Raw genomic sequence first — 25,314 nt, 5'->3', positions numbered from 1 at the left:
GCATATCGCAGTGCGATCTGCAAACTTGGATCGCATGGTGTGAACACCCATGCGATCCGATTCTGCTGCGGACCAAAAAAAGGGTCCCGTGCGAGTTTGCGGCGGGTGCGACACGAATTCAGCCATACTATCTGTATAGCTGAACTCGAATCGCACAGAGATCGGATGTGATTTGCACTGCAGTGCGGTGCGAATCACATCCGTTCTCATAAACCGCTGCAATGTGAACCCAGCCTTAGTGACACTGGCGACGGGGGGTGATCACGGGGTTAAACCTTTATTGGGGGGGTTAGGGGGGTACCTTAGAACTAAAGGGGGCTAACCCTAACTGCCCTAACAGTTATTAGTCACAAATGACACCTGCCGGGTGATCAGGGGGTTAAACCTTTATTAGGTAATAAATGGCGGGTGCCCTGAAACTATAAAAAAATAACTAACCAACCAGCGTCACCTGTAACAGTTATATGGTGATCACTGGTGAAAGGGTTAACTAGGGGGCAATCAGGGGGCTTTATGCGGTAGTATATGGGGGTCCCTAGCGCTATAAAAAGCTGCGGCGAACCTAAATACCTACCTGCCTAACTAGCGTCACCTGTGACACTAATACGGCGATCAGAAAAATGATCGCTTATTAGGCTGGGTTCACACTGGAGCGATGCGGAAACGCCGCGAATCCGCGGCGGGTTCCCGCATCGCATGCCTCCCGGCGGCAGTTCACACTGCCCTATGCGAACTGCTGGGAGTGTCAGTGAAATGTTACTGACACCCCCAGATCAGTTCGCATATCGCAGTGCGATCTGCAAACTCGGATCGCATGGTGTGAACACCCATGCGATCCGATTCTGCTGCGGGCCAAAAAAAGGGTCCCGTGCGAATTTGCGGCGGGTGCGGCGGGTGTGGCGGGTGCGGCGGGTGCGGCGAATGGCTGAACTCGAATCGCACAGAGATCGGATGTGATTTGCACTGCAGTGCGGTGCGAATCACATTCGTTCTCATAAACCGCTGCAATGTGAACCCAGCCTTAGTGACACTGGCGACGGGGGGTGATCACGGGGTTAAACCTTTATTGGGGGGGTTAGGGGGGTACATTAGAACTAAAGGGGGCTAACCCTAACTGCCCTAACAGTTATTACAGTCACAAATGACACCAATGCAAAAAAAAAAAAAAAAAAAAAAAAAATGACATTGGTGTCACTGTGACTGGGGGGCAGGGGTAATTGGGGGGGTGATCGGGGGGTAAAGGGGGGGTGTGAGTGTGCCTGGCATGTTCTACTGTGTGTGGGATGTGTTGGTGCAACTCACTGATCCGCTCTCCTCCGTGTCGGAACGAAAAATACCGACACGGAGGAGAGAATACATCACTTCCTCTCCTGTGTTTACATTACAGGAGAGGAAGTGATGTCACCGGGGATTTCCATTCGTCGGGAGCGATCGCGAGGGGGTGGCCATGAATGAATGGCCGTCCCCTCGTCCGGGATCGCTCCCGAACGAAAACCGACCGCCGCAGGCACCGGGCGGGGGCCCGATCGGGCCCCCGACCCGCGGGAGGCAAAGGACGTACATATATGTGCTTATGCCTGCCCGTGCCATTCTGATGACGTACATCGGCGTGAGGCGGTCGGCAAGTGGTTAATAATATTTCCCCATTATGTACAACAAATGCAGATCAAGATGATCCTTGCTTAGCTATTTTGGAAGAATTATACAATATGAATGAAGACTCTGCCACTACTACCATGTTCTCAGACACTTCCTATGTTACACATTATCAGTTAGATTCCCTCCCAGTGAAACACACCCCATTTAGGCCAAAATCCGTATTCAACCCCAGCCAGGCCAAAGGCCCATACATACAAAGTTTCTACCAGGTTGTATATGCAGATATAAAACGTCTTTGTAAATCTAACCCCACCTCTCCCTTACAGCGTCAAAAAACAACCTCACTCCCCAAGAAACTCGGGCCCTCCAGAACCTAACAAAAAACAACTCCATTGTTATTAAAACAGCAGACAAAGGGGGTGGTGTAGTAATTCAGAATTACGATGATTATATAAACGAAGCCAACAGACTACTTTCTGATAAAAATACATACAAACCCTTAAAAAGTGACCCACTCCCCCTCTTCTCTCTAGAAGCTGAAGCACTTATAAAGCAAGCCCTTAGCGATCAAATTATCACGAAAGCAGAAGCTTCCTTCTTATCCAAAACATATAACACCCCTTCTTCTATCATCTCCCGAAAATACACAAAAATTCATAAAATCCCCCAGGTAGACCTATTGTAGCTGCAATGGAAAGTATAACCAGCTCTTTTTCCATCTATATTGATCATTTCTTGCAACCTGTGGCACAAAATCTCCAAACCTACATACGTGATGGTACACATCTGCTAGACATTCTAAAAACCTACCCCTGGGAGCCCACCTATAAGTGGGTCTCTTTGGATGTCAATTCTCTATATACATCAATCCCCCATGATGTTGGCCTTCGAGCAGTAAAACATTTTCTAGCCCTAGACCCATCCCTAAAAACTGCGCAAGCAGAGTTCATCCTAGACTCCACAAATTTTTGCCTCACTCACAATTACTTTTCCTTCAATAAAAATTTTTATCTACTAATTCAAGGGACAGCTATGGGCGCTAATTTTGCACCTAGCTATGCAAATCTGGCAATGGGCCTCTGGGAACAATCATACATCTGGAACAACAATCCCTATACAGAACACATAATTTACATAGGCCGTTACATAGACGATATTATCATCATATGGGACAGTACCGGACCACCCATAGATGACTTCGTATCCCATTGTAACGCCAATAATCTGGGTCTATCTTTTTCTTTCGAATTCAGTTCGGATAGTTTACCCTTTTTGGATCTTGAACTTTGCCATACTGACAAAAGCATTTTCGCAAGAAACCACATCAAACCCACTGCAGGAAACTCGTATCTACATTTCCAAAGTTGCCACCACCCGAGGTGGATTACTAATATTTCAAAAAGTCAATTCAATCGTCTGGAACGAAAATTGCACCCACAAATCAAACTATATAGAGCAAGGTACCCTGTTTAAAAGAAAATTTGAGGACAAAGGCTATCCCTCCACCCTAGTAGAGGAAGCTTTTGCCAAATTCCTGGACACCCAGTTAGAAACACCCCATGACTTACCCCAGGAACACGAAACCATACCGAACAAACAGACTGCCCATTCCCAAACTCATATCACCAGATTTATCATCCAATATCACTCTCAACATAAAAAAATGGAAAGGATTTTCCAAAACCATTGGGGTATCCTTCTGGAAGACCCCTTACTAAAAACCTCCATTACAAATACCCCCAGGATCACATACCGTAGAGCCCGAAATGTAAAAAGTTTCATCGCCCCGAGTAAACTGAAATCAACTAACAACAAATCTAGACCACCCAGGACGTTTCTTACCCTGAAGGGCATGTATCAATGTAAAAAATTGAAGTGTTTGACCTGTAAATTAATTGACCATCGTCAAAAATCCTTCACCACTAAGGGCAATACATATCAACTTAAAGAATTCTACAACTGCTCTTCAGAATTCGTAGTATATGCGATCCGTTGCCCCTGCAATCTACACTACATTGGACATACCACTCGAACCCTGAGAAAGAGGTTCGGTGAGCATCGCAGATCGGTTGAAGGAGACTCCAATCTAACCATCCCACGACATTTTAAAGAACATCACCAAGGCTCCACTGAGGGCATGCAGGTATGGGCCATTGAACAGGTACCTGGATCTTTCTCCCTCGCAGAGCGTTTTAAACGTCTCTGCGAGAGAGAAACCTTCTGTATATACACGCTAGACACCCTTACGCCTGGAGGACTCAACGAAGAAATAGAAATAAACTCAGTTGTGTAACCAGGGATGCCACTACGAGAGATACATAACCTTGTTCACCATACCTTCTTATCACATCTCCCGTCCCTTTCCTTGTCCCCTTATGGCCCCCCCCTTAACACAATTAAGATTGACGCGCCTTTTTAGAACCTCCTGTCCATATTTCTTATCTGATTCTATACAGGTGTGCACACGTGTACATGCGCAGAAGCCTGTATGTAGGAGCGCACTGAAGCACACAGTATATATCCCGGGCATGTGTTCTGTACATTCTCCCTTTCTATTTTTTCTTTTTCTTCTCCTTTTCCTTGTTTATGCACATGAGTGCATATTTCCCCCCTCCCCCCTTTCATCTTAATTTTATTTTTATTTATTTTTATTTTTATTTATCTTTATCTTTACCTTTATTTTCATTTCATTTTTATTTCTTTTATTTTTATTTTTATTATTTTCACTAACCTTATTTTCATATATGTTCATTTAACATTTTTATATATATATATATATATATATATATATATATATATATATATATATATCACCTGGTCCTACTTAATTTTTTTATATATATATCACCTGGTCCTATTTATTCTCCATAATTTGTTTACTATCAAAAGTGCTTCTTTTCTCCCATATATATACATATATGTGTATATTAATTTTTTATTATCATTTTATCATCATCAATTTTTTACCATTACCAATTAAATCAATTATTAATATTATTTTCCACACATATATTCCCTCATATATTTTCTCTTATTTCATATTTCATATATAACCTTTTTTCTCTTCAAAATACATTTTTTTTTTAGATTATCAATCTTTGTATATCCCACCAAGAAATACATTCTTGGTGGCTCTTTTCGCATTTTTAATTTTTTTATATGTATATTTATATATATATTTCTATTTTTATTTTCCTTTGCCAAAATTCTTTTGTTTTTAAAAATAAAATTGCTTTTTATTTTTTATACATTTTTTTTCTCCCATTTTTCTTGTGACATTAAAATCCATACCTATTTTTTATTATATTATATTTTTCTATATAAATTTATAAATAAAACTTCTTATTCTCCACAAAATGCCATTCTTCAAAAGGCTTTCATAAAAACTCTCTCCAAACAATGTCTTACACATAGGTACACATATATTATGTCACGAGCCAGCCTGTAACACACAGCCTATCAACACCAGGCTCTGGCCGCAATAACCCCGCCCCACAGAAGGGAGGTACCCTAACCATACTGACCAATCAGCACCGCCCTTTCCCTATTTGACCACTTCCAACATGGTGGTCGATATGCCTGAGGAAGGAGCACGCATCCTCCGAACGCGTGCAACGACGTCATCACAGCGCGACCCCGTACGACCAACTAGCTGACCTCCGTGACGCTGCGACACCGGGCCGGAGACGCTGGGAACCACCGGCGCCACCAGACGGGAACCAAACAGCAAAAAGAGGACCGCTTCTCCCCGGGAGCCCTGTGATGTCCCCCACAAACTTTTCTTCCACGTAAAACGTGATGTGCCTGAACCATTCCGACAGAGAGTGAGTGTACTACTTTACAAATAAAAGCCTGTGATCTGAAATACTGCACTTAGGTTGGCGCTGTTTTTTGTCTTCTGTTTGTATATCCCCAAACTTTACTATATATATATATATATATATATATATATATATATATATATATATATATATACACACACACACTTTTTTTTTTTTGATGGTTTAGCAACTCGGGTAGGGAAATTTGCCTGCTACAATCGGATGTTGGTGCAGCGATGGCAGATTGTCCGCAAGTACTTGGCATACCTAATTCTACACCTTCATTTCTCTTAGTGCAGGTTTCTGAGAGGACTGGAGGTATAGTGGGGTTGGAGATCAGAAATGTTTCTGTATTGGAGTCTATTATACCTGCCTGTACGGCTTACAACTTTTTTTATTCTCCCTAAAACCTGTGCGGTAGGATTATTATCCAATTGCATATACACAGTACTTTCTCTCTCTCTTTTTCTCTCCCTTTTTAAGTCTCTCTTTCTCTCTCTCTCTTTCTCTCTCTCATCTCTCTCTCTCTCTCTCTCTCTCTCTCTCTCTCTCTTTATCTTTCTTTTCTCTCCTTTCTCGTATCCATAACTACTATGGACCCGCCTTTTATCTGCTGGTTTGATAGTAAACTCCTTCCTCATAGATAACTCTGATAGTGTATTCCTCTCGCTTTAAATTGTTCTGTGTATGATCTATCCTAGAACGATCTTGCAAAAACCGCTTTACATCCATTTCGACTTTGTTAATAAACAGTTCAGCTGCCGGACAACTAGTAGGGGGGTACAAAAGTGCTCTTATTTTTCAGTGCTAAATTAGAAATAGACAATTTCAAGGAACTGCCACTGTTCATTGTTGGTCGAGATGCATAGAAGGCTTTTAAATGTATCTGTCTATAAAATCTATATAAATCTTGTTTTAGTCTAAATCCGTCCATTTTCTCCTAATATATTATGTACCACATTCAAGTCCTCTGTCTGTTCCTCATTCTGTTGGCATTGGCTCTTGTCGTTAACCCTCTGGCCTTTTAGCAAGAGGAGAGGTGGCAGAAAACGCTGGATGGGTAACTACAAGAGCCAATGCCAACAGAATGAGGAACAGACAGAGGACTTAGCACTGAAAAATAAGAGCACTTTTGTACCGCCTACTAGTTGTCCAGCAGCTGAACTGTTTATTGACAAAGTCGAGATGGATGTGAAGCAGTTTTTGAAAGATCGTTCTAGGATAGATCATACACAGAACAATTTAAATCGAGAGGAATACACTACACTATCAAACCAGCGGATAAAGGCGGGTCCATAGTAGTTATGGATACCGTTAAATATGAGAGAGAGATAAAGACAGTTGGCTGATAGTAATGTGTATATGCAATTGGATAATAATCCTACCACACAAGTTTTAGGGAGAATGAAAAAAGTTGTAAAGAGAGCCGGACAGGCAGGTATAATAGACCCCAATACGGAAACATTTCTGATCCCTGCATTTCCTATTACCCTAATTTTTTTCTGTGTTGCCTAAGGTACACAAAGACCCATTAGATCCACCGGGTCGTCCGATTGTTTCTATTATTAATTCTGTAACAACGCCAATTGCTAAATATCTAGATACACTAGATCATACATTAAAAAATGTAATTCTTTCTCCAGGTGCGACATTGGTAACCTGGGATTTTGCTAATCTCTACACAGCCTGTAAATGATTGTTGGTTGTTTGCAGATTGTATGACACACCGCAGGTGTCGTTCCTTCTGGAATTACTTTCAATTGTTTTGGAAGATAATTTTTTCTTGTTTTAAAGACACCTATTATTGCAGTGCACTGGGACTGCGATGGGTTCTAATGTCGCCCCCCCCCCCCCCCCCCTGTATGCAAATGCATTTATGGACATGCTTGAGAATGCATTCATATATCATTGCAGACTGTTTGTAGACAATTGTGTCGCTTGGTTTAGATTCATTGATGACGCAATTTGCATATGGGCGGGCGACTGCTAATCATTGTTTAATTTTTATTTGAATATTCTAGTACCGGGTTTAAAATTTTATATATCCATTTCTGACACTACTACACCCTTCTTAGACACATTGTTGTATATATGGGAGGGTCATATGGTTAGCGACTTGTATCGCAAACCTACAGATCGCAACCAATTGTTGCATTACTCCAGTTTTCATCCGTCTGGGGTATTCAAGTACATACCCAGGAGCCAACTGAAGAGAGTATCTAGAATTGTTAGTGAACAGGATATCAAGGAAGAACCGCGTGAGATGGAAGACAGACTGTGCCAGCGATGGTATCCAAAGAGTATCATACACCAGGAAAGCATTCATTTGCATTGTGATAGAAAAAGAGATACAACGCACAGAATGCCCTTCATCTCACAGTTTCACCCATTCTCTAATCGCATTAACAACATAATTAGAAAACATTGGTCTATATAAAATAAAAACTTTCCAACTGTCAGCTTTCACTACCCTCTATTGGCAGAGGGAGATCGTTATGTGATAGATTGGTAAAATCAGATCAATATAGGACTCCTGTTCCCCATGTAAAATTTTTGGACCTTTCCCTTGTCTTTCTTGTACTCAGTGTATGAGTATGATTAAGGGAAAAAGTTTTTACCATCCACATAAAGGATACAACATCAATATTAAAGACCATTTTACCTGTCAGTCATCCTACGTGTTTTATATATATCTATCTATTAGGGCTGCAACTAACGATTATTTTCATAATCGATTAGTTGACCGATTTTTGTTTTGATTAATCGGTTAATAACATAATAATAATAATAAAAATGGGTCAAATTGATGATCCTTTTCACCCACAGTGACGGGAAAATTTGGAAATAGAAAACTTCTTGGTCAAAGGAATTTTCAGACAGTGTATGTGTTTTTTGTTCAGAAATGAAGTGAAAACTTCAAACAAAATTCTTTCATTCAGCAAATGTACAAAGATTTTTCATCGGAATATTATCACCTGAAAATTGACCCGTGAGGCCAGCATAAGGCTCGGTACACACCTATGCAGTTGTTGCTTTTGATCCGTTTCTGCAGTGCTTTTTGCTGTGCGTTTTGATTTTTGCGCACTTAATTTTACTGCAATTTACGTTTTTTTGCATTTTTTTTTTTGGGGCAGATTAAAAAACACAAATTGCTGCAAAAATACATTACATTCATTTTCGGCAGCTTCTCCATTGAAGTATATTGAACCAAAAAATCACCCTTTTGGATTAAAAGTCCCTGACCCTTTCCAAATATACAGCAGCTGAAAAAAGCACAAATATGAACGTGTCCCATAGGAAACCATGTCAATGAACTGTAGTGCATTTCTGCAAAAAGCACCAATAAACATATAGATGTGAACCAGGCCTAAGATGTTTAATAACATAATGGTGTTAAAAAGACTAAAATTAGCCCTTTATAGTACAAAAAAAGCAGATAATCACTACTGGAAACTTTTTTTTTTTTACTACAGAACAGTGAATGTAATATTTACAGTAGTGATTATATTTTTGTACTATAAAGGGCTCATTTTATTTTATTTTATTTTATTTTTTTAAACCCCATTATGTTACTGGCTGATTAATCGATTATTAAAATAATAATCGATTAATTTCATAATCGATTAGTTATTGATTAGTTGTTTCAGCCCTAGACATTACCATTATCGAGGCATTTCTTGGAGAAAAAACACACTGTATCTCAATTAAGATATATGGTTATTGATGGAGGATCCGTAAATAGATGAGGAGGAGACAGGGAATTGGATTGATCGTTTGGACATGCTTCAGCCGAAAGGGTTAAACACGGATTTTGACATGTACCTGTTTCTTTAATGAGTGCATGTCAAAATGAATAGTTAGTTAGTATATGTTAAGGTGTTGCTGATATCTATGGTGGTTAATTGATTGCTTATTTTAATGACTTATGATTGTGATCAAGCATTCGATTGATTAACAATGTATTCTTTTTTTTATCAGGTGAGAAATCAGATGTACCCATGACCTATAAAATTGCTCCGATACCACTTGAAAGTGATTGATAGTAGGATTAAGAGATATAGAGTTAAATGTGGCTTAATTGATTCCAGCTGAATCTATTACTGTGATTAAGGAGTCTGTGATTCTGATAAATGTTATGTGAAGCGTGTTACCAGTTGCAGACATGAGATTGTGAGAAAGGGCGCTAGCTTCATAGCCCGATACGTCAACTGCCGGTTGTACCTGCTACTTTTTGATATTTCTATCTGATGTAACCCTTTTTGGAAACAAAAGAATTTTGTGCAGCAATCCGCATCGTGGTGTGTGTGTGTGTGTGTATATATATAATCTAAAAATAAATATGTGTATATTATATCTAACTGAATCGCCTGCTCAATCTAAATGAAATGAAACTCTCTCGGTCAACACCAGCAACACACTACACAGGGCCGACGTGCAGGCGGTCTTATATAGTGTGGGGCGTGGACTTAACCCCCTGAGCCATAATTGGCCAAAGGCAATTATGGCTCTCTTTGCTGACAGCGCTATGCTTGGCCAATCATCAGACAGCAATGCACTGCAATGTTGCAGTGCATTATGGGGCGTGACGCGCTGCTCAAATTTGGCGTGAACGCACCATAATGTTCGTATTTCGACGAACGTGCGAACAGCCAATGTTCGAGTCAAACTCATGTTCAATCTGAACATAAAGCTCCTCCCTATAATGGATATTGAACGGGTACATTTGAGTAAATTATCAATCACAGTTAGGGATGAGCTTCGTGTTTGAGTCGAACATACGTTCGACTCGAACATCGGCTGTTTGCCCGTTCGGCGAATTCCGAACATTATGGGCCATTCGCACCAAATTCGTGTGGCGCTCACGGCCCACAATGCACTGCAATGGCGCAGTGCATTGCTTGCTCATGATTGGCCAAGCATGCACTGTGACCCCGCATGCTTGGCCAATCACAGCGCCGGCAGCGAGGAGAGCCATGATTGGCCACAGGCAGGATGCCTGTGGCCAATCATAGCTCAGGCTGTGTAGTACAGGCCCCACACTATATAAGGCCGCCAGCGTGGCGGCCTTGTGTAGTGTGTTGGCGTCTGAAGCAGTTAGTGGGTGTTCTGTGTACCTTCAACACAGTATACACCGATCGTTATCGGCCGATTTTTCGATCTTGCTCTTCTGTAGTGGTTGTTGTCTGCCTGCCCTGACCGCAGTATACACCGCTATATTCACCTTACCTATATAGCTAGCGATATATCTATCTTTTATAATAGAGCTTGCAGTCAGTGTTAGGAGCTTGTACGTGCTGTCTGCGTGCTCTGTACCCAGTACACACCGCTATATCTACCTACATAGCTCTTCTCTAGTTGAGCCATCGGCCATCTGCAGGAGGTATTGGAAGTTGTGTGTGCCTCCAGCACAGCACAGCACAGCATACATCTGCATTTACCCTTTATTGCTGGTGTTCTATAATAAAGGCATCTGCAGGAGTTAGTGGGTGTTGTGTGCCTCCAGCACAATATACACCTGTATCTACCCTTTATTGCTGTTCTCTAATAGAGCCATCTGCAGGGCTTAGTGGGTGTTGTGTGCCTCCAGTACAGTATACCCCTTTATCTACCCTTTATTGCTGGTGTTCTAAAATTAAGGCATCTGCAGGAGTTAGTAGGTGTTGTGTGCCTCCAGCACAATATACACTACCCAATTGCTGTTTTACCCAACTCCCTTCAGGCCATTACCATGTCTGGAAGGCCAGCAAGGAGAGGCAGACAGGCGCGAGCCGATAAAAGAGGGCAAGCAGGCTCTGTGTCTAGAGACAACAGTGCTGGTCGTGGACGCGGTGCATCGCGGTGTCCTCCTTTTCGGCAGCTGGACATGTTGAGCCGCAACATGCCAACGACTTGGTAGAGTGGATGACCAAGCCCTCTTCATCCTCCTCATCCTCTCTCACCCAGTCTCAGGGTACTAGCAAAGCAGCTGCCAACGCATCGTCTTCCCTCGTCTCAATGTCATCATCAGTGACTCCTTCCCTAGACCCACCACGTCCTCCTGAGGAGTCTCCTGAACTCTTTGAGCACAGTGTTGGGTACATGCTCCAGGAGGATGCCCAGTGTTTTGTAGGCTCTGACGATGACACTCAGCTAGAGGAAGGCAGTAGCATGAATGCAGAGAGAGGGGATGCTCAAGAAGGACAGCAATCTGGCAGTCATGTTCCCCAAGCTGCAGCATACTGCCAGGTTTGCTACAGCGATGAAGAGGGAGGGGATGATGAGGGCACTGACTCCACGTGGGTGCCTGGTAGGAGTGAGGAGGAGGAGGAGGAGGAGGAGGCACATGTCCAACGAGGCAGGATGCCCTCCGGGGGCCAGCTTAGGGGCAGCACACCGACTGAATCACACCGCAGAGCTCCGCCTGTGCAGGGCGCTGCCTCTGCGCGTTATTCTAAAAGTTCTTTGGTGTGGGCCTTTTTTGAGACGAGTGAATCAGATCGCACCACTGCTATTTGCAACATATGTCTCAAGCGTATCTCGCGTGGCCAAAACATCAGCCGATTGGGCACCACATGCTTGACCAGACATATGTTGACCTGCCATACAGCTCGTTGGCAAGCGTACCTCAAAGACCCACACCAAAGAACAAAGCGGACCTCTCCTTGCTCCTCATCAGCTGGCATCTCCAACCCCACTAGACCTTCAGTCCTCTCTGAAACCTGCTCTGAGAGGAATGAAGGTGTAGAATTAGGTGTGTCACAGCCAAGTGCTTCTGGGCCCTCTGCTAGCAGTACACCCACGTCCGATTATAGCAGGCAAATGTCCCTGCCCCAGCTGCTGGACCGGCGAAAGAAGTTCACTCCCAGCCATCCACATGCCCAGCGGTTGAATGCTAGCTTGGCTAAATTGCTAGCACTTCAACTGCTGCCTTTTCAGTTGGTAGACTCGGCCCCCTTCCGTGAGTTTGTACAATGTGCGGTTCCTCAGTGGCAGGTCCCCAAACGCCATTTTCTCACGGAAGGCAATTCTGGCTCTCTACCGGCATGTGGAAGGCAATGTCCTTGCCTCGCTGGACAGGGCGGTCAGCGGTAAGGTGCATATTACCGCTGACTCATGGTCCAGCAGGCATGGACAGGGACGTTACCTGTCTTTCACGGCCCATTGGGTCACTCTTCTGGCAGCTGGGAAGGATGCAGGACAAGGTGCAGTAGTGTTGGAGGTTGTTCAGTCACCACGCCTCCAACATGCTACTATTGGTTGTGACACACCTCTCCTCCACCCCCTCCTCTTCTTCTTCCTCCATGGGCTCTTCCAGTGCGCTGTCCTCAGAACCAGCGGTGCTCCGTAGGCGTTCCAGGGGCTACGCAAGTACGCAGGCAAAACGATGCCATGCCGTGCTGGTTTGTTTGGGGGACAGGAGCCACACTGGGGCGGATGTTTTGTCAGCTCTGCAGGGGCAGGCCGAGAGGTGGTTGACGCCACGCCAGCTTAAGCCAGGAATGGTGGTTTGCAACAATGGCACCAACCTCCTCTCCGCCCCCTGACAGGGACAAGTGACCCATGTGCCCTGTGTAGCTCATGTCCTTAACCTGGTGGTGCAGCGGTTCTTGGGCAGGTACCCGGGCTTACAGGATGTCCTGAAGCAGGCCAGGAAAGTCTGTGTGCATTTCCGCCGATCATTTAATGCCTGTGCTCGGCTGGCTGAGCTCCAAAAGGAGTTGAACCTGCCCAAGAACTGCCTTATATGTGACATGCCCACCAGGTGGAACTCAACGTTGGCCATGCTGCAGCGGCAGCACATGCAGCAGAGGGCCATCAATGAGTACCTGTGCGACTACGGCACCAGGACAGGGTCAGGGGAGCTTGGTTTTTTCTCACCACGCCAGTGGGGCATGATCAGGGATGCATGCACTGTCCTGTCACCATTTGAGGAGGCCACAAGGATGGTGAGCAGTGACAGTGCATGCATCAGTGACACTGTACCTCTTGTCCACCTCTTGGAGCATACGCTGCGTGGAATAATGGACAGGGCACTTGAGGCAGAACAGAGGCAGGAAGAGGAGGACTTCCTTGCCTCTCAAGGCCCCCTTTATCCAGACAGTGTTCCTGCTGTGCCACCCATCACACAGGAAGAGGATGAGGAGGAGGAAGAGGAGGAGGAGGATGATTGTGTCAGCATGGAGGTGGAGGCTGGCACTCAGCATCAGCAGCAGCAGCAGTCTTGTAGGGATGATTTACAGTCCCAAGAAACCCGTGGACTTGTACGTGGCTGGGAGGAGGTAGCTGCGGATCATGTTGTCCTTAGTGACCCAGAGGACTCCGGACTGAATGCCTCAGCTAACCTACGCTGCATGGCCTCCCTGATCCTGCAAAGCCTGCGGAAGGATCCTCGTATTCTTCGGATCAAAGAGAGGGACCATTACTGGCTTTCCACTCTCCTTGATCCACGGTACAAGGGTAAGGTTGCCGACCTTATCTTGCCATCGCAGAGGGAGCAGAGGATGAGACATCTCCGGGAGGCCTTGCAGAAAGGTCTGTGCAACGCGTTCCCAGAGACTGGGAGGTTACAAACTCCTGGTCCTGGACAACGTGTTGTTGAGGCATCGGTCAGAAGGAGCGGTGGAGAAGGTGGCCGTCTGACTGATGCTTTCAGACAATTTTTTAGTCCGCAGCCCCAAGGTATGATCGGTTCCAGCAACCATCTCCAGCGTCTGATTTACATGGTGCAGGAATACCTAGGGGCAAGGTCAGACTTGGACACCTTACTGGGTCTTGAGGATGGATCACTGGCCAGCTTGCACAGTATGCAATTGAGCTACTGGCCTGTCCTGCATCCAGCGTTCTTTCGGAACGCACCTTCAGTGCTGCTGGTGGCTTTGTTACCGATCACAGGGTGCGCCTGTCCACCGAATCAGTTGATCGACTGACCTTCATTAAGATGAATCAGTCTTGGATAACCCACAGCTACCAAGCACCTGAAGCTGATGTAACCGAATAATTTTTTTTGAAATATCACATCCCTTCAAGACTGCCTATGCTGATGCTGAGTGACTGTCCTGTTATGTTGATTGTCTATCCTCTTCCTCCTCCGCTGATATGTTGGAAGAACATTTCTGGTTCTGGGTGATGCCATCAGCCCAATTTTTCTGCCCCTGTTTAACAGGGGCGTTTAATTACAATTTTTGATGCAATGCTTTGCAGCAGGGCTAATTCCTGCAATAAAACTAGAGTATATGGGAGAGGTTGCAGTGTCGTGGCACCAGTGCCTAAGGCCCAATTTTTCTGCCCCTGTTTAACAGGGGCGTTTAATTAAAATTTTTGATGCAATGCTTTGCAGCAGGGCTAATTCCTGCAATAAAACTAGAGTATATGGGAGAGGTTGCAGTGTCGTGGCACCAGCACCTGTGCCTAAGGCCAAATTTTTCTGCCCCTGTTTAACAGGGGCATTTAATTACAATTTTTGATATAATATTTCACAGGAGGGCCCGTTCCTGTGCCCACCCAGAGTCACTGTGAGGACTTATAGTGTTGTGGCACCAGCACCACAACCACCAAAGTCAATTTTTCTACCACTGTTCAACAATGGCATGTAATTACAATTCTTGATATAAACGTTCACAGCAGGGCGCTCCAGCGCCCACCAAGAGTCACTTTGAGGGCTTACAATGTTGTGGCAAAACCAACACCTTGTTCCGCCATTTCTGCAGAGCATATAGGGCAGGCCCCTACTTTCAAACATCCAACTTACAAACATCTCCTACTTGCAAACGGAAGGAGACAACAGCAAGTGAGATGAAAAAAGATGGACGACAAAACAAATTATACAGGGGTGATAACCCTTCCCTATGTTTTCCAAAAAGCTTAAAAATAGTTTTTTTGACTGGAGCTACACTTTAAAAATGTACCAGTTGAAAATTACAAACAGATTCAACTTAACACAACAAACCTACACAGTCCCTGTCTTGTTTGCACCGCCTGTATACTGCTGTTCTGAGTATATAGGGCCTGGGGGCCACACGCATTTCCTTTTTTTAATATGGGTACGGGGTTCCCCTTAATATGCGTACAAGACCCAAAGGGGCTGGTAATGGGCAGGGAGGGCTACCCATGCCATTTTTCTCAATGATTTTCAACCATATTGCAGGAACCAGATATAACATTAAAACTGCAAGCAGTTTTAAATGATGTTATTTCCGTTTAATGTCATTTTGTGCAGGGACTGTTCTAAACACGGGAAACACGTGGCACTTCACAGGCATACTACAGACACCCCCCAGGCACCATATTTAAAGGAATATTTCACTTTTTTTTCACTTTGATCGTCATTAAAATCAGTGCTCCCGCCAAAACGGCCATTTTTAAAAACATTTTAGGCATTGACCCATGTCCCCTGAGGCAGGAGCCAGGTCCCCAAACCCTTTTTAGGACAGTATCTTGCATATTAGCCGTTAAAATTAGCACTTTTAATTTCGAACATTCGAGTCCCATAGACTTCAACGGGGTTCTAAAGTTCGTACGAATTTGGGGTCCGTTCGAAAGTTCTGGTGCGAACCGAACCGGGGGGTGTTCGACTCATCCCTAATCACAGTGTTTCATTCCTCAGTTGTAAATGATCTAAATCTGTCTCCCATTGGAGCATCAGTTTGGATTTTTCAGGTAGAGACAGCTCTCTAGATAGTGATATATGCGAGAAATTAGTCCTTTGTCTCTGGGAGATGATGCAAATATTTTCGCATTGAGTAAATGATGAATGGTTAAAGAATAGTATTTTGAAAAAAACTTATGAAGTTGGGTATAATGTGAAAATTCTGTTGGAGGTAGATTCAATTTATATTGTAGTTGAACAAAAGAACAGAATTTGTTAGCGCTAGAAGGGGATTTTAAATTGACAAGATTGTGTGATATCCATATAGTTTACATTGTTTCTAATAGCACAAGCCCAGGGTTAGATTTCCATGGCGATTAATAGTAAGGAGAGACGACACCCCTGTCTTGTGCCTCTACCCAGAGGAAAAAGTATGAATTTCTACCAGGGAGTTTAATTCTGGTTTGTGGGGCTTGATATACACAGTAGCTTTAAAGCCTCGTAGGATATCATCACATATGCCATATTTAGGGATTAAATTATTTAGATAGGACCAACCTACACTCTCAAAAACCGTGCGTATGTTAAGGTTAAGGATAAGAGTTGTACAACAAAATAGATTTGAGTCTTGAATTATATTGGTGACCAAACAGAGATTTTCTGTAACTTATCTTCCTGAGATAAATCCTCTTTGGTCTGGGTGGATCAGGGAGGAAATGACTGTCGCTAATTTATCAGCCAGCAGACAAGCAAATATTTGAAGGTCATTGTTGATAATAGAGATGGGGGAAAGTTTTGAGAGAGCATGATCCTTATAGGGCTTAGGTAAGAGGGACATTTTTGCTAAAATCATTTCCTCTGGAAAGTGATTTCCTTTTAAAATATGATTGTATAGATTGGTCATTTGAGGGGCCAACAGTGTTGCAAACTTTTGGTAGTATGAGGTGGAGTAGCCATCAGGGCCTGGAGAGGTATAGGTTTTGAGAGATTTAATTGTATTAATTACTTCAAGAACTGAGCAAGGGGCATTACCAGGGGAGGGCTGGCAGGCTTAGGCCAGGGGGGCAAGTCCAGTCAAGTGGCCCATTGAACCACCGAATCAGCTCACTGAGGGCTCCATTCAAAGCAGAAGAACCAAAATGCAATGCAGGCCCATTAGGGGCACCAGGGCGCCGTCCCCTCTCTCCTCTCCACCCCCTATATGTATTGTGCTGCAATTCACCTGCTGCCTGACCCACCACTAAGATGGGGTAAGTGGCAGGCATGCAGCGGGCGGGTGTCCTCCCAGATCAGTTCGCACCACTGACCGGGGGGTCTAGGAGGTGGCTGTGTGTGTCTGTGCTGCTGGCCATGCGTGCCGGGGTGGGGGATTGGTTGGGCTAGTCCACTGGTGGGGGGTGTTAGATAAGTCCGCTGGTGGGGGGAGGGTGTTAGATAAGTTTGCTGGTGGGGGGGAGGGTGTTAGATAAGTCCGCTGGTGGGGGGGAGGGTGTTAGATAAGTAGGCTGGTGGGGGGGAGGGAGTTAGATAAGTCCGCTGGTGGGGGGGAGGGTGTTAGATAAGTCCGCTGGTGGGGGGGTGTTAGATAAGTCCGCTGGTGGGGGGGAGGGTGTTGGATAAGTCCGCTGGTGGGGAGAGGGTGCTAGAAAAAAAACAAAAGCAGCCACTGACAAAATTTAAAATTGTCATGATGGCTATGCTATTAGAGGTGCGCATCTTCACTGGCCTCACGATTCGATTTGATTGCGATTATCATGTCAACGATTCGATTCCGCGATGCATCATGGTTACTGTGCGCGGTTTTCTTAAAAAAAAATTCAAGCAGTCAGGAGAACTTAATTTTCTTATTTTATATGTTCTTAAAAAAACCCACAACACTCCGTGCATGCAGCAAAGTCTAATCACAGCAGACAACTTAGTTCCAGTTCCAGCCCCCCACCAAAAAAAAAAAATATACTACAGGAGATGGTCAGAGACTGCAGATATGATACAGGAGTTGATCAGAGACTGCAGACATAGTACAGGAGATAATCAGAGACTGCAGACATAGTACAGGAGTTGATCAGAGACTGCAGACATAGTACAGGAGTTGATCAGAGACTGCAGACATACTACAGTAGATTATCAGAGACTGCAGACATACTACAGGAGATGATCAGAGACTGCAGACATAGTACAGGAGATGATCAGAGACTGCAGACATGGTACAGGAGATGATCAGAGACTGCAGACATGGTACAGGAGATGATCAGAGACTGCAGACATGGTACAGGAGATGATCAGAGACTGCAGACATGGTACAGGAGATGATCAGAGACTGCAGACATAGTACAGGAGATGATCAGAGACTGCAGACACAGTACAGGAGATGATCAGAGACTGCAGACACAGTACAGGAGATGATCAGAGACTGCAGACACAGTACAGGAGATGATCAGAGACTGCAGACACGGTACAGGAGATGATCAGAGACTGCAGACACGGTACAGGAGATGATCAGAGACTGCAGACACGGTACAGGAGATGATCAGAGACTGCAGACATAATACAGGAGGTGATCAGAGACTGCAGACATAATACAGGAGGTGATCAGAGACTGCAGACATAATACAGGAGGTGATCAGAGACTGCAGACATAATACAGGAGGTGATCAGAGACTGCAGACATACTACAGGAGATGATCAGAGACCGCAGACATAATACAGGAGGTGATCAGAGACTGCAGACATAATGCGCCAAGCAGCCAGCGCTAGGTCCTAATGCACTGTTGCCATGGAGACAGAGACCAGTGCTATCAAATTTCGGTGCCAGGAAAGCAACCCTGGTTGTTCGCCCACTGGTCCACTGTCGGAGGATTCCCCCATCCACCTGGAATGTGTAGATGGGGGAATTGGATCATATTTTTTTTCCAGTGTAATGACAAAAAAAAGCGATCAATATATGGACTGCATAAGTGGCTTAGTGGTAAGTGGATGTTGGAAGAACAGAGCGGGGGAGGGAGACAGATAGGGGAGAGAAAGGGACAGTTCAGTTATCAATGTGTAATGAAAAATGCAGAGCTCACTTATTCAGGGAGGAGGCTGGAAGTTCACACAGCTTGGAATGTGTAGCTGCTGCTGTTCATATCTCCTGCGCACCCTCCTCTCTCCTCCCTCTCTCCCTCCTCTCTCCTCTTCACAGCTGTACATCGGGATAGAAGAGTGGGCGGGCCAGGCAGACACAGGGAGAGAGAGAGGAGGAGGGGCAGCTGTATGCAGTACAACTACATTGGTCTGTTGCTGGGAGGGGGGGAGTGAACTTCGCTGGGCTGTGTGTGAGACACACCGCTCAGCTGCAGCCACCAGCCCCTAAATGTACAGACTGATCATTCTGTCCTACGGATGGGACAAATCAGTCTGTTTTTTCTCTAACTGTCACAAGGATAATGGGAGGCTGGAAATACTGCATTGTCCCTCCCACAGTGCCGGATCAGACAGACAGCTACATAAGCCCAGCAGGTCACATGCAACGTGACGTTCTTGACACCGGGCGTCCCCTCCCCTGGCGTGCCACACACCTAGCCTGCCTCTGAGACTCCTGGGAGGTGGGAGTTGAAGTTTGCTGCGCTCACACTTCCAGGAGCTTTAGCAAAGCCGGACTACAACTCCCACAATGCAGCGCAGGCTGGGCAGCAGCATCGAGCCAGCCAATCAGTGGCCGACGCTATTAACACTGTGTGACTCAGGCCGCCCATCACAGCCTGAAAAAAAAAAAAATGAACATCCAGCCAGCGCAGCGGCCGTTTTAAAGATAATGTAGGCACCGGCCTGGGGGGAAATTTCCACCCTGCCCCCCGGCCCAGCCCGCCCCTGGGCATTACGAGTTTTGATTTGCTGGTGAGACAAAGTGGGAAGCAAAATATTCTCAAGCCATTCTAGAGAGGATGATTTAGGGGATGATTGTATGGTCAAAAGTACTTTTTTTAAATATATATATAATAGAATTTTACAAAGTTATCCAAAACCTCTTTGGGTGAGAGATCATATTCCCAGCTTGGTACCGTCCTTTTTAAATGTGAGTAGGTTTGGTAGATTGATTTAATTTTCACGAGAACATGGTGGATGCAGAGTTGCTATTACTTGACTGAGTTCCTTAAGGACCCTTGGGATAATTACATAATAATGAATTACTTAAATAATAATTAATTACATAATTATAATTGCATAGTAGGCGAGGTTTAAAAAAAAGACTCAAGTCCAAACTATGTGTGTGATTTTATGTGGTTGTTCAGGTGCTTACCTAATAGTTTTTTGGGAAATTATTGATGCTCCCTACTGAAACCACTGCCTGTGGAATAGAATTCCACATCCTAACTGCGCTAAAGAACCCACTACGCAGTTTAAGGTTGAACCGCTTTTCTTCTAGTTTTAGTGAATGGCCGCGTGTCTTAATAAATTCGCTTTTGCGGAAACGTTTTATTCCTATTGTACGGTATTTGTACATTGAAATTATATCCCCTCTCAAGAATCTCCTCTCCAGAGAGAACAAGTTCAGTGCTCATAACCTTACCTCATAACTAAGGTCCTCCATTGCCTTTATTCATTTTCTTGCCCTTCTCTGCACTCTCTCCAGTTCCGGCACATCCTTCCTGAGGACTGGTGCCCAGAACTGGACAGCATACTCCAGGTGTGGCTGGACCAGAGACTTGTAGAGTGGGAGAATTATTGTTTATCTCTGGAGTTAATCCCCCTTTTAATGCATGACGATATTCTTTGCTTTGCTTGCAGGCAGCAGCTTGGCATTGCATATGGTGTTTAGTGAATCAAAAATGTAAATACAAATAAATAGCAAGCTAAAAGTCCATATGTGATAAATCCCAACACCAAATTGTGATACTCAAAATTGGATTCCTAGTTCTTCACCACAAGCGCTCAAGAGATGGGTGGCCACTCACCAGAGAATTATGGCCCATTTTTACAGGTGCTTCTAGAAAACCAATTGATTCCGCTGACAGCACAATTCCACTCCACTGACCCCTCGAGATGAAACTAGGATGGGCAAAAAGGCCTGTACAAGAGACAGAGGAAGGTCTCATAGATTAGTATTTTTAATAGATAAAAGCAAATGACAACAACAAATGGCGATACACTAACATGTTACAGTGCCGATCCGGGCACCAGGTGTAATCAGCATGTGCAAACCGGCTAGTCCTAAAGGGATAGCGTGAAGTCTGCGTTTCTCCTAAGGCCAAGCCTAGATCAGATGTGGGATCAGAACCTGCAATGGTGGCTCCTCTGCTCCAACAGGAGTCCTGTGCATCTTTGACTCTGTTTCATGGCTGAATCCAGGAAAAATGTCATCCCTTAAACCAGGGATATGCAATTAGCGGACCTCCAGCTGGTGCAAAACCACAAGTCCCATCATGCCTCTGCCTCTGGGTGTCATGCTTGTGGCTGTCAGAGTCTTGCTATGCCATATGGGATTTGTAGCTCTGCAACAGCTGGAGGTCCGCTAATTGCATATCCCAGCCTTAAACGGACAACAGGGATGCACTGGACCCCGGCTACGAGCAGCATTCGGCAGCAGTGTGAACCCAGCCTTAAAGAAAGAGAACCTCTTCTTTAAGGCTGGGTTCAGCCTTAAAGAAAAAGGAGGAGTCATTAGGAGCGTATATCGAGACAATTGTCAGTGAATGACCTCCAAGGGATTCTTTTAATATTAGAAATCGACTATCGGGGTTTTTACAAACATTTTTGTGTTTTCAAAAATTTATGAATTGTGAATAAATATTGCCACTCCTGGAGATTTAGATAAAAAGAGATGCAGTGGAATTGACTGTAGGTCTTTATCAAATTACTGGGGGAGGTTAGAGGATGAAAAATTTGTTTCCTGAATTAAAACTATGTCAGCCCCAAGTTTTCTGTATTGAGGGTAGTTTTGAGGTAGATTAAAACCCGGCACATTATGAGATAACACCCTAATTCCCATTAGAAAAACTGCCAAAAATGACGGAACTTAAAAGTGGTAGGGTGATAATCGAATCGATGATAATTGAAAACCAAAGAGAATTGTAGGGAAATGTTTCTGTAGAACCACAGGAAACTCCACTGAAATATAATCCGTATTGGTGAGCTATAATGAACTATGATTACCCATACAATGAGATTGATAATCTTTACACTTATGCACTTCAACACCTTGATCAAATTAACATGACGTAAAAGAAATATTGGTATACTATAGACCAAAAAACAAGAACAATAAAATGTCCTAAGGGCTGCCAAAAGATAGGATAGGACAAAGATCAGAAAACATCAAATGGCCTGACCAAACAAAAACGTTATAGGGACTTTAGAGTCCAAAACTCACCAATTGAACCCTGACCAAAATGTTAGGGAAGCATATAAGCAAGATAATATTAGTAAAGTGTGATCCATAAATTGGTTTTGAAGGTGAGAGTGGGGGGACCAACATGCAGGGCGGGGAGAAACAATTTATTATTACCTTAAAGAAAATGCATATATAACCGTGCATATACAGTATACCGTGAGTTTACTTATTATGATACAAAATATGTCAAATGTGATAACCAGTGACTAGGAGAAAGGGAAAAAAAGGGGGGGGGGGGGTTAAGGGGAAGGATTGTCTCTTTGGCACTTTTTAAGCCTGTAGATACATTTCGGACTTAAGAGTTTCTTCTTCAGACTAGGCATGAACAATATTTCTTTGGATGCTGAAAATATAACCAGGTAATGAAGAAATAGAGACCATTGCATCATTCAGCAAAATCTATGTGATTGACACCATCTTCTTTGATCTTGTCTTAAGGATGGAGTGGCTCAGATTGGTGATAGGACGAGGAGTGGACAGAGGTCGAGGAAGTTATTTTGATTTCAGGAAACCCAATTTGATGAGGAGCTATTTGCCTTCTGCAACAGTGAAGGCTGTGTATGTGGTGCTATTGTGAGGTATGGTTAACTTAAATGGACACCCCTTCGATATCTAATGCATATTAATTGTAACACAGAGGTAATATCTTTCATTATGCATCTTCTTAGATATCTGGTAATACTTGAATTCTAATACCATCTAAGTCTATGTTGCAGGTATTTCTGAAGACACACAGGATTTCTTCTTTAGTTAAATAATCCTTCATATACAGAATAATGTCCCTTGGTGGTTTATCTGGAGGCAATTTGGGCCAAAGGGCTCTATAAATTCTGTCACACTTGAAAGAGGATAATGGTGTCTCAGGGAGGAGAGAATGAAACAGTTTGGACATTGCAGGCATGAGATCAGTAATAGAATCTGGAACACCACGAATCTGCAAGTTATTACGGCGGTTTTGATTGTCCAAATCTTCCACCTGAGATTGTAAATATGAGAAGTTTTCAGCTTGTCAGTGTAAATTCTTCATTACATTGGTGGTCAGTGTAAACCCCCCCCAACATTGGAGGTTGGTGTAAAGGTGTCACTTTACATTGGTGGTGGGTACCAAACTCCTTGACAATGGTAAATTTCCCCTTACATGGGGGTTCATTGTATATTCCCCTTCACACTGGTGGTAAGTGTAAATGCTCCTATTAAATTGGTGTCAGTGTAGAAATTCCTTTTTACATTACTGGAGGGTGTAAAATTCCCTGTTACACTGGTGGTCAGTGTAAATTCCCCCTCACATTGTTCGTCATTGTAAATTCCCCATTACATTGCTGTTCAGTGTAGAATCCCCCAATATATACTTGGCAAAGGTTTCCACCTTTGCTCTACATGATTCAGAATTATTTGCCACAGTGCACTGCCTCCTAACCAATCCCACCCCCCCCCCCCAGAATTGGCACTGATCACACACACCTCCCCTCCCCTAGCATTGCCACTGATCCTGGGAGTCTTGGTATCCCTATGAGTTTTCTGTCTATTGATGTCTCCCCTCACCTCCCCAGTCCATGGTGTGGAAGCAGTGAGGAGTAAATGTGCCAAAACCTTTGTCAACCAATCAGTGAGCAGTAATGATGTGCACTAACCTCTTACAACCGATCATTGAACAGTAAGGATATGCAGTAACCTCAAGCAACCAGTGAGCAGTAATAATGTGCAGTAATGTCTAGCAACCAATTAGTGAGTGGTATGGCTTTCAGTAACCTCTAGCAACCAATCAGTGAGCAGTATTGATGTACAGTAATCTCTGACAACCTATGAACAAGCAGAAGTAATGTGCTATAACCTCAAGCAAATAATCAGTGAGCCATAATGTGTGCTAGAACTTCTAGCAGCCAGTCAGTAAGTGGCAACCTCCGGTAATGCTGCCTGATCTGATTCAGGAAACTGATTTTGAGTGTATCTTCTATTTATTGTATGTCTCCGAGCAGGTGGAGAGCGAGAGTATATGGCGGGGGGCAAGAAATTGCCCAGGGCCTAATCAATATTAAAGATGGCCCTGTTAGCACGGGACCCTGAAACAAGTGGAGATCACTGGAGTAGCTAAATATAATGTAAATGTAAGAATATACAATGCCCACAATTCTTCTTTAAAAGGACACTAAAATGGTTTATGGACTTATAATTATCTTGGTGTATTTATTAAGTGAAATTGCACTGTGAGGTTTACATTGATTTGATTTGAGGGGTTTTCTTTTCAACATTTTTTTGTATATAAGTTCCACCAAAGCATAAAGAACTAGTTTAATTGTGATACACAGCAGAACATGTAAAAGTAAGTAAGCCAACAAGTTGAATTTGTAATTTGTAAATCAGTCAGTTTGGTGGTACATGGGATAGCTACATACAATGTTTGGTAAAACTACACGCTGGTTTTAAATGGGGAAAACCCTGTGTCCAAAACAAGAGAGAGATAGGACCTAGGAATAATACAAGGGACTTGGCATCACACTGTATTTGTATATAAGAGAAAATTTTCAGTTGGTTGGTAATGCTTATTTACAAAATGAATATTAACCACCAGAGGCGTAACTAGAACCTTCAGGGCTGAAGTAACCGATAACAATTATTTATATCATCTATGTATTAATTTAGATTAGTTAGTCTATTAAAACTCTGAGTGCATGCTACTGTTAATTTCACAATAATGCAAAGTTGGCTATGAAACCAAACCGTCTATGGAACTCACGGAGGAGAACAGGGGCATGTACGTCAGAGGATGAAACCCAGGAGCCTTCCTCCGGACCGTACCCCTTCCAATGCACCAGGTACTGTATGCGCCCACGGAACCTACGGGAGTCAACAATGGATTGTACCTCATACTCCTCATGGTGGGGGTCCTCCAAACCCTTCAGGTCTGGTATGGATATTAAGGGGAACCCCACGTCAAATTTAAAAAAATCCATACCAGACCC

The sequence above is a fragment of the Lithobates pipiens genome, unplaced genomic scaffold (assembly GCF_037356315.1).
Source record: "Lithobates pipiens isolate NorthernLeopardFrog02 unplaced genomic scaffold, aLitPip1_a1.2 Scaffold_13, whole genome shotgun sequence".
Taxonomy (NCBI): Eukaryota; Metazoa; Chordata; class Amphibia; order Anura; family Ranidae; genus Lithobates; species Lithobates pipiens.
Note: the sequence above shows the minus strand (reverse complement) of the source record.